The sequence below is a fragment of the Bidens hawaiensis genome, unplaced genomic scaffold, assembly GCF_021521415.1.
Source record: "Bidens hawaiensis isolate Kalapana, Puna unplaced genomic scaffold, B.hawaiensis_p1.1 tig00033505_1, whole genome shotgun sequence".
Taxonomy (NCBI): domain Eukaryota; kingdom Viridiplantae; phylum Streptophyta; class Magnoliopsida; order Asterales; family Asteraceae; genus Bidens; species Bidens hawaiensis.
The window spans coordinates 139988-150613 of record NW_027505289.1 but is presented as its reverse complement, the minus strand read 5'-3'; the positions used below and the strand labels follow the sequence as shown (position 1 = coordinate 150613).

The 10626-nt window shown below is 36.3% G+C and overlaps 1 pseudogene; it reads left to right on the top strand.

Annotated features, from left to right (window-relative positions):
- The first annotated feature begins 320 nt into the window (after positions 1–320).
- Positions 321–7992, top strand: LOC143612134 (formin-like protein 18; annotated as a pseudogene).
- Positions 7993–10626: the final 2634 nt, after the last annotated feature.

Genomic DNA, 10626 nt, shown 5'->3' with positions numbered 1-10626 from the left:
TAAGATAAACGGATTGCTTTGTTGTAAGTTGCACTAATTTTTATAGGAAAATTAAGAAAACAACATATTTCGTGAATTTGGTGTAACTCCCCATGCTGATCTCGTAAAAACCTAGTTTGTGACACAAACACAACCTCACGCGAATCGATCGCCATTGTAGATTCTTGACAACCAAAACCTCATTGATCGTTAATTCACGTCGACGCAAACTACGCATACATACATGCAAACCCACATCGTAAATCATCATCATGTATCTAGGTCGACGGAGGATTTATCAAAATTGTTCCTAGGGTTTCATAATCTATCAGTGAATCCCAATGGCATTGTTACGTAAACTTTTGGCCAAGAAGCTGCCTGATAACCTTGTATTTGTCTTCGAGAGAATTTATGGTAATTGTTGATGAATATCATATTCTCTCTTGATGAAGAATATGTTTTATCAAGAAGCTTCTGTGAAAACCTTCATTTCTTCTTTTATCTTCACTTCACTTGTATCTGGGTTTTAGATGCTACTGCTCATTCTGATATATCCTTTTGCTTTAGTTTCCGGTTTCAAGCCGGCCAGTATGTCATTATGATGAATATTACACATGTTGAATTGTGATCAAAGAAAGCACTGTTTTATGTTCTTTATAAACCAAATATGATTAGAAACTCAGCTCTACTAAAAACAATATATGCTGTTACAATTTCAAATAATCTTAAGCCATGGTTGTTTGGTTTTCAGCTTTGTGATGATGTTAAGAACATGACATTGCCTAATTACCTGTCAATAATTTTTATGCTTCTTTTCATCTTGTACCGTCGTAGGTGTGTTTACGGTCCATTGTAAATACGACATATTTAGATATTGTTCCATTCCACTCTACAATGAACAAACTCATTTTTATAATGTATTTATACGTATATGTATAAACATGCATGTATATATTCAAGATTAGAACTTATTTCAGTCTGATATTTGGTGTGTTTATAGTTTTTGACTGCTGTTTCACAACTGGAACTTGGGAACAAGATTATAAAGCTTATGTGGCCAGAATAATAACTGAACAAAAGGAACTCTATCCTGATGCTTCAATCATGATTCTTGATTTCCGGGATGGAGATAATGAAAACTGGATTGCATCTGCGTTGGCGGACTATGATCACATTACTATAATGGACTATCCTCGCCATTATGAAGGCTGTCCATTGCTGTCATTGGAGGTGATCCACCATTTTCTAAAATCAACAGAAAGTTGGCTCTCTGTTTCACAGCAAAATATTCTTGTAATGCATTCTGAGATTGGCGGTTGGCCAGTTTTGGCTTTCATGGCGGCCACGCTCGCACTTTACAGAAAATATTATACTGTTGAAACCAAGGCCTTGGATTTAGCATACAAGCAGGCTTCTATTGTGTTATCCCAAATGGCACCAATGAATCCTTTACCTTCACAATTGAGGTACTTACAATATGTGTCAAGGAAGAATACTGCCGACTCAGAATGGCCTCCTGCAGACAAAGCACTCACTTTGGATTGTGTTATAATGAGAATGATTCCTGATTTTGATGGAAAAGGTGGTTGCTGTCCTGTGTTTCGGATTTATGGACGCGATCCTTTGTTGCATGTTGATAAAACTCCCAAACTATTATTCTCAACGCCAAGGAGAAAAAAGAATATCCGATACTACAATCAGGTAAGATTATGTGTATTTCATGTTCCTAATGTTTTTGATTCGTTCTTCTGAAGTTTGGTATTCATTGCAGGCAGAAAGTGAGCTTGTCAAAATTGATATCAATTGTCATATTCAAGGTGATGTTGTGCTTGAGTGTATCAGCTTACATGATGACATGGTGAAAGAAAAGATCATGTACCGTGCCATGTTCAACACAGCATTCATCAAATCAAATATGCTAATACTTAACCCCGATGAAATCGACATAAACTGGGATGCAAATGATCAGTTCCATAAAGATTTCAGAGCTGAGGTATACATGTTTCTTGAAGCTAACATGATCAGCATTCATATTTGTTTTCATGCACACTTACAGGTTAACTAAATGTATTTTCTTTTATTGAATGAAGCTTCTTTTCTCAGAAATGGACCCTTCAGCTTCTTTGGTTCCAGTAGATCTGTCTTGTTTTGAGGAAGAAGGGCTCCCAGTGGAAGCATTTGCTAAAGTTCAAGATATGTTTGGCAGTGTGGACTGGCTTGTTCCTAAAAGTGATGATGCATTAAACAGGCTGCACCAGATGCCTTTATCTGATATTGTTAATGAGATGTTGGAGACTAGTTTTCATCAAAGAACTGAATCAAGAAACTTGCTTCAAACACTTACTACAAGAAGTAACCAGGACAGTGAAACCAAGTTAGATTCAGTTGGGACTAGAAGTATTTCCCTTCCGAGAAAACTGCCATCAACAACACAAACATCCATTGAAGCTTCCAAAAAGTCTTTATCTCTTTCGTCAACAATGCCACCTCATATAATATTGACATGTGCACATCCTTCGGTCTCTGAGAAACTGCGCGAAACTGCAGCGGCTGCATCGGCTCCTGCTATTCTGCCAGCAGATGGTAAGGATGGGCCAGCGCCTCCACCGCCACCACCACCTCCAAATAAGGCAGGTGAAGCACCTCCACCTCCTCCTCCTCCTGGTGGTGGTGGACCTCCACCCCCTCCTCCTCCAGCGCCTGGACCTCCACCGCCACCCGCCCCACCAGCACCAAAAGCACCAGCACCGCCGGTGCCTCCCCACCAAAAGCCAAGGCAGCACCACCTCCTCCTCCTCCAGCAGCTCCTTCTTCTAATGGAAACGCAAAAGGAGCACCACCTCCACCGCCGGCTCTTGCAAAAGACTCGGGTGGTGCGGCTGCTCCGCCACCTCCAATGGCTAAGGGGCGCTTATCAAGGACAAGTGCGGTGAAATCTCAACCGACAAAGAAACTGAAGGCTTTACATTGGTCAAAGATCAATAAACCAGCACAAGGAAGTTTGTGGGCTGAATCACAAAAACATGGTGAAGCTTCAAGGTGCTTCCTTTTCTTTTATTATTCTTGACATTTTTAACCAAGTCTTGATGTTCTCATATTGCTTATGGTTAATGTGGATTAATTAGGGCGCCAGAGTTTGATATGTCTGAACTTGAGAATCTCTTCTCAGCATCCAATTCAAATGCAGATAAGGCTGCAAAAGTAAAATCTGGAGCAGCTAATAAACCAGAAAAAATATCCCTGGTAATTATAAAAGTTTGTTTGTTGATGCTGTTAAATATCCAATCAGATATATTTCATATACTTGTAATTGCATCAAATTTCTATGGTGTTGTTATTCTATCTACAATATTATGAAATTGAACTAACCAGTTCAAACACCTTTGATTCTGTTAGTTATTGATATTTCACACTTGGAACAGATCGAACACAGGCGTGCATACAACTGTGAGATCATGCTTTCAAAGGTGAAGACGCCATTGAATGAATTGATGGTAAGTTCAATCCCCAATAACTAAAAAAAATGAATGATCAACATGTAATCAGATTTATATTCTGCTGTATGTCCACATTACCCGATCCGGCTTCTTTAAACTTATCAAATGCAAACTTTTCTAGCCCTTCTTTTTCATGTTTTTGGTATTTAGAATTCATTAAAGATATTAAACAACTACAAACATAAGAACAGTCATAAAGCAACTAGGATGAACATGAAGACATGAAATTCTCATAGGTTTATGTGGTTCTTTTTATAGTTGTATGCTCACAATTTCTCTCTAAGTTGATGAAGTAGGCTGTCTAACTAACTGAATACCAAAGAGCCAAAGTATGTTGAATGTTTTCTGTTAGTGTTATACTCAGTTATCTTTATACAATATAGCCAAAGTGAAGTTTATTTACTGAAATCATTGTTATCTACATGGTGTTACTACCAATAACTAGCATAACTATACAGTTGATGCCTAGAATCTCCAATGAAACTTCCCATAGAGATTAAAAATTTTATATTAATAATGTGTTATATAAAATTCCTAATGGTTTGAGTTCAATATACAATGTAATTTAAGAAGATTGCAAAGTGATGTTGATTCAGTAACATTGGCAACACCTAATTAAATTCCACACTAAAATGAGACACGACACGATAAAGATTAACATAAGCATTTGATTTCTTAATTCCCACTTTCCAGTTTGTTCATTGGATGTATACAATTTATATGTACCTAACCGGTTTGTTCTAAACGATAGTACGATACTTTGTTTAGGAAATACCGACACACACTAATCAAATTATGACCCAACTATTATAACATAACACTATGACCCTTATACATAATAATGGCACAAGGCCATCTTCTTTAACTTATGCATTGATGGGAATTGGTTCAGACAAGACAATTGTTCTCAGAGCTTGCATCTGATCTCTAACAATTGATGTCAGAACAGTTTACATAGCAATCGATCAAGAAAGGGCTTCTTTATCATCATCGATCAATTAACACAATAGCAGCAATTGAAATCCAAATATATCTTGTTGACCAGTGGATACAATATCAGGATGTGTAAACCTTGATTATTGCAGTACACAAATAAGGATATAAAGGATCATATGCATGAGTGGTACTAGGTTACACAAAGACCCTAGTGGGTGGAACCTACTTTGCAGTTGGGTTACACCGATATATTAACCGGCAGTAAACAAAATATATAGATAAATTTCACAAAGCTATAACTTTAGATTTTCGTATAGCATTCAAGATATCCAACCCCATATTTCGACTACTAGTCCTTTTCAAATGTGGTCCAAACTTCAACTTCATAAAATAATGCAACGTCTCAGGAAGCTAATCCTTTCTCTGAGAAGACATTTAATCACACAGAAGATATCACAAACCCTTATTGACTATACAGTTTTAGATAAATAAGTGAACGTTATAAACCGCCATCATTACACTAGCTGGATGCATGACTTGGTGTAAATCATTTTTATGTATAAATATACTTGTATGCATGCTAGATAAACATAATTTCAACATGTTATTGTGAATATATACTCAGTGAGTCTCATGGCTATGTGTGTGTTTATACTTTACATTATGTTTACTAATAAAATGTTTTCAATGCTTAATCATGAAATTTAACAGGATGCCGTCCTTGCTATGGATGAGGCAGAGATGGACCTTGAAAGAGTGGATAACCTTATTAAGTTCTGCCCTACCAAGGAGGAGATGGAACAAATTAAGGTGTAATGTTAGTTAAACTAGCTAGTTAATTAGCTTAGTATCGATATAATGTTATTGAACTAACTAAACTAATTAAGATACGTATCCATGGCTTTTTTATGTGATGTAACTATTCTTTTTTTATGCTCAGGCATATAAAAGAGATAAGGAGAACTTGGGAAAACGTGAACTGGTATGCAATCACCATTTTGTGCTTATAACATTCACAACCAAACTCAATCTTATGGATTTATTTGATTTCTGGTAATAGTTCTTTATGGAGCTGATGAAAGTTCCGCGATCAGAAGCTAAACTCAGGGTTTTCTCTTATAAGATACAGTTTAATACACAGGTCAGAAGATATTATTACATGCATGTTTATGCTTATATTAAGTACTAGATTTTAATCTAGTGCTCTTTTTTGGAATTTAGGTTTCAGATCTTAGTAAGAGCCTAAACTATGTGCTTTTGTCGGTAGAGCAGGCAAGTTAATTATATTTTCTCTAATCTTGAAGTTAATCAGTGACAGTTTAACTAATTGTGAAACTTTACTTTTCATGTACTTGATGGTGCTTATACCAGGTCAGGAGTTCTGTCAAGTTGAGAAGAGTTATGCAAACAATTCTCTCTCTTGGAAATGCTTTAAATCAGGGAACCTCAAGAGGTTAGTTGTTATTTGACCTTTTATTTGTATGTTGACATCTTCATCATTGATATTATTTGCATATTTGTAAAAAAAAATACGTATTTCTATAACTTGGTTTTGGTTTTAGGTTCTGCTGTTGGGTTCAGATTGGATAGCATTCTCAAACTTAACGAAACACGTGCCAGAAACAACAAAATGACATTGTTGCATTATTTGTGTAAGGTACAATTTCTTGTCATTCATTCAATTTATTTATTTTATAGAAGCGGATTGGATAAATCGTCTCTTTTACATTTTTATATTCACGGTATCTTTGGTGGATATCTTAGGTGCTTGCAGACAAACTACCTGAACTCCTGGATTTTTCCAAGGAACTTGGCAGTTTGGAACCTGCATCAAAGGTAATGTTGGTGGAGTAGTGTGTGGACTTTGGAACAAAAGCTATTTTAGTTTAGTTTTCTTGACTGCATTTGTTGTTTTGTTCCAGCTACAACTTAAATTGTTGGCGGAAGAAATGCAAAGCATTACCAAAGGACTGGAGAAAGTAATCCACGAAAAGAAACTGTGTAAAAAAGACGGACATGTGTCTAAACGTTTTCGGAAGGTACACACTTAATCTAATTACTATTGCAACTTATCATATATAAATAAACACATTAAAACTTATTCAGGAGGAACTTGTTGTCTAAGAAGTTTGCTTGCATATGCATTATATTGTTTCTTTTTCACTAAAATGTAGTTCATTTATTTTGTTTCTTTGTGTTCCAGTCTCTGAAGATGTATATATGTGTGAACCCTCGGGTGGGCAAAAGTGAAATTGCACTAATTTTGACGTTATTTTACTAATCTCGTGAAAATAACGTTAAAAGTGACGGACGGTTAATCAGGCATCATGTAGTGGCGTTGATAGCCGAAAGACAAGGGTACATGCACCGATCAGCCGGTGTCCCGATGATTGAGTGCTATGTGCCTTATGTCCAAGGCTTGATGCAAAACTACTATCGAGCCGGGGGTCTCACCGGAAGCAGCCTCTCTATCCTTATGGGGTAGAGGTAAGGCTGTCTACATCTTACCCTCCTCAGACCCTACTATAGCTTTGCTATTGGTGGGATATACTGAGTACGATGATGATGATGTTCCAGTCTCTGAAGAAATTTCTTTCTTCTGCGGAAGGTGAAGTCAAGTCCCTCGCTACACAGTATTCCGGGGTGGTATGTTTCACAACTTCTTGCGTATATAATATTATATAGAGGTAGCATGATGAGTGGGCTGGGTTGATCTGAAAAAATGGTTGTTTTTTGTAAACTAAAAAGTAGTCAAATTAATAGGTTACCAGTAGTTACAAAAGCAATTTATAGAAAAAATAATTATCTAAATCTTATAAGAAAGTGAGTTAGAAGATGCTATGCATTAAACATAAACTTTAGACTGCTTTTGATCATTTTGACTTGTTTTTAAGTAAAAAAACAAACTTCGAACTACTTTCACTTGAGATAAATTACAACGTAAATCGACCTTTAAGATAAACGGATTGCTTTGTTGTAAGTTGCACTAATTTTTATAGGGTAAAAGTGTGGATGCTTTAATTCTTTACTTTGGAGAAGATCCCGCCCGTTGCCCGTATGAACAAGGTAATCATTAAAAGACAGAAATCTTAAATGAATTTGATTCTAATGGTGTTCCAGATTCTCTGTTAAGCAGAAGTTTGATGCTGTTATGATATGATTTTCAGTAATTACGACGTTGCTTACATTTGTGAGAATGTTTAATCACGCCCATGAAGAAAACTTGGTGCAAATAGAAGTAGAAAAGAAGAAAGCGCAGAAGGAAGCTGAACAAGAAAAGTTAAAACTACAAAATCAGGCTAGAAAGGAGGCAGAAGTAATAGGAAAGACCAATGAGGAGTCTGAACTAATAAGAAAAACTCCTATAGAAATCGCAGATTAATTGTTATTTCTTTTCTCCCTCTTCAAATCATATGGCGGCGATGTAAACGCGTGCTGCAAGTTAGACGGTGCATGTGATCCAGCCAACGAGCATGAATGTCTGAAATGTATACTTGTATAATACCACAGTTTTTGCTGCGACTGACAGTGCTGGCTGGAGGATCATTGGACTGAAGGTTAGTCTTGGCTATCCTCTCTCTCTTTTAACAAACAGGGGATTTTATATCATTTGTTTGAATTTTATTTTGTATTTTGCAGTGAAGACAAATGGGCACAGGTTGGCAGCTTGTAAATATATAGGAATGTTAGTGTTGTTGTAGCCAAAATGGTGAGATGGTTTGCCCTTTTTATAGAGAGAAATTGCTGGCAAATTATCTTGATAAAGTGTCACAAATCCTTTAGTTTACACTCGCGTTGCAAGTTCTTGGAAGCGTTGTAACGATTTTTGGTTGATTGGTGTAACAAGTAAGCGGTTTTCGTATATCTTATGCAATCAGGTTGATTCTTTGGGTCCATTCTTGCTAGATTTCAGTGGGATATAGCATCTTAGGTCAACAATATATGTACTAGATTACTGAGAAGTATGTTTGATTTGTATGGTGTTGGTGATATAACCATAGCGATATGATGTTTGGTGCTGTTGGATTTAACGATAACATGTTGAAAAGAATAAAACTTGGGGTTTGATTCTTTTAACATAGTATAATGGAAGCAACTTCCACCTACATAGGAGAATTGCCTATGCAACTTAGCATGTTCTCTATGGAGAGCCTTTCGCCATGTAGGAAACGGGGCTTCGAGACCCTTCTTGATAACGCCCCACTATAGTTTAAAACTCTTTTAACATCTTATTACATATATACATATACATATATGTATGTGTGTATGAGAGGGAGAGAAAAAAACCCATGACCCCACCACCGCTTTCCTTAGGCGCCCATCTTCGTGAGGCTGCCTCCCCCCTTTAGCGCCCCTCTGCGGGCCCCCCCCCAATGCCCCTTGAGCGCCAAGCCACCCCATAGCGTTTGGTCATAGTATGATACAATTTGGTAACTTATCCGATCATTTTTTCATTTGACTCAAAACAATTAGGGTATCAGGGGCACGTGCCGAATTACCCAAACTACCAAAATACAACAATCGGTGACAAACATCTCTCCTTTTTCATTCTTCTTTTCTTTTTACCAAAGTACCCCAAAATCATTATGGTTGGTGCTTGACAACATACCCCAAACCTTTTTTCATTGTTTTATTTAACAAAGTATTGTATTTGGGTAGTAGTACAACCCGAAATTTGTATCTGATTGAGTTTGGCTGACCATTTGGGGTGTTATACTTAAACTATCCAAATGGGTTTGGCGACTACGTCCCGAATACCCTAATTACATATATTTCATCGTGTATGGATCTATGGGATAAAAATGATTATCTTAAAAGAAGATCATGTAAAAACATATTAAAACCACACTAAGTTTAATCAATCATAAGCATCTTGATCTACTCATATAATGATCCAAAAAGTGGTTTAAGATTTTTCTATAAACTCATACGATAAATTTTGTTTATTATTATAGTAGTATGTATGACCTAAGTATTATGTTTCTATTTTATTGTTTCAGCTTTCAAGAAACTATTTTCCTTTATCCTTTATCTCATTTACATATCCCTACTCAAATGATAATCTCTCTAACAACTTTTATTTTAGAGTTCGAATTACATAAGACTTGAGTCAAATAAAATATGAAAGTATGGAGTCATGGAGGATACATAACGTACTAATTTAGCCTTTTAGTTTGTACGATCATATATTTAAATTCAGCTACTTGCTAATTGGAACTAGTGTACTATTCTAGATGTGTTAAAGAATGTTCGTTTCGTTGGTGTATAAAGAAAATAAAAATGTTGAAAGTATGGAAAATGAGGGATAGATTTATAGCTTTGCTAAATTTTAGGCTTGTGGTAAGGGGGACGGGGTGGTCCGTTATAGGCCACCCATCATGAGTGATGGGCTTTGGAACACCGCCGCCACCCCTTCATCACGAGTAATGGGGGCTTTAGCGTGATCACCATCACGCGTTACATTAGGTACAAGAATACTTATATTCATGAAATCGATCCACAAAATCGCATCACAAGATCTCGAAATCGTCAATACATATCCAATTAATCATTGGTTCACAAAAGAAACAATTTTGAATCGTTAATCGATCAATTTTATATGTTTGTGTGTGTATGTATGTATGTATACTAAAACCCATCACATTACCACAACCCCCACTAAATTCATGGTGGGGTGAGGTGGCACATCACCATTAGGTGTGGTGAGTGATGGAAATTGGACCACCCCAACCCCTAAGGGCCGTTTGGTTAGCTGAAAGTATGGGAAATTGAATTGGAAATTGAATGTTTTTCTATACAAATTATGTTTGCTTGACATTTGTCGAAAATGAATTTGGAATGTCTTTCTCTTAGTTCATTCATTCATTCATGATATTTCAACTTTCTTTGACTCCTTTGATGGGATTTCAAACATTCCATAAGAATATTACATAGTTTCAAATAACTGATTAATTCTATAAATAAAAGATGATAATTCATGAGATTATCTTGGGCAGGAGTTTATTAATGGCAATTATGAGTTTTGATTTTTCAACAATCTAATTGCTTTAATAAATTTGCAAACCAAACATGATTTAAAAATCTAAGAGAGTTTATTCTCGTTCCTCCAAATTCAAATTCTTTTCTTGAATTCCAGTTCCAACAAATTTTATGCGGCGCATAAATTTCACACATTATATAGGAACCTTGCGGCAATAAGCATCACACACATATA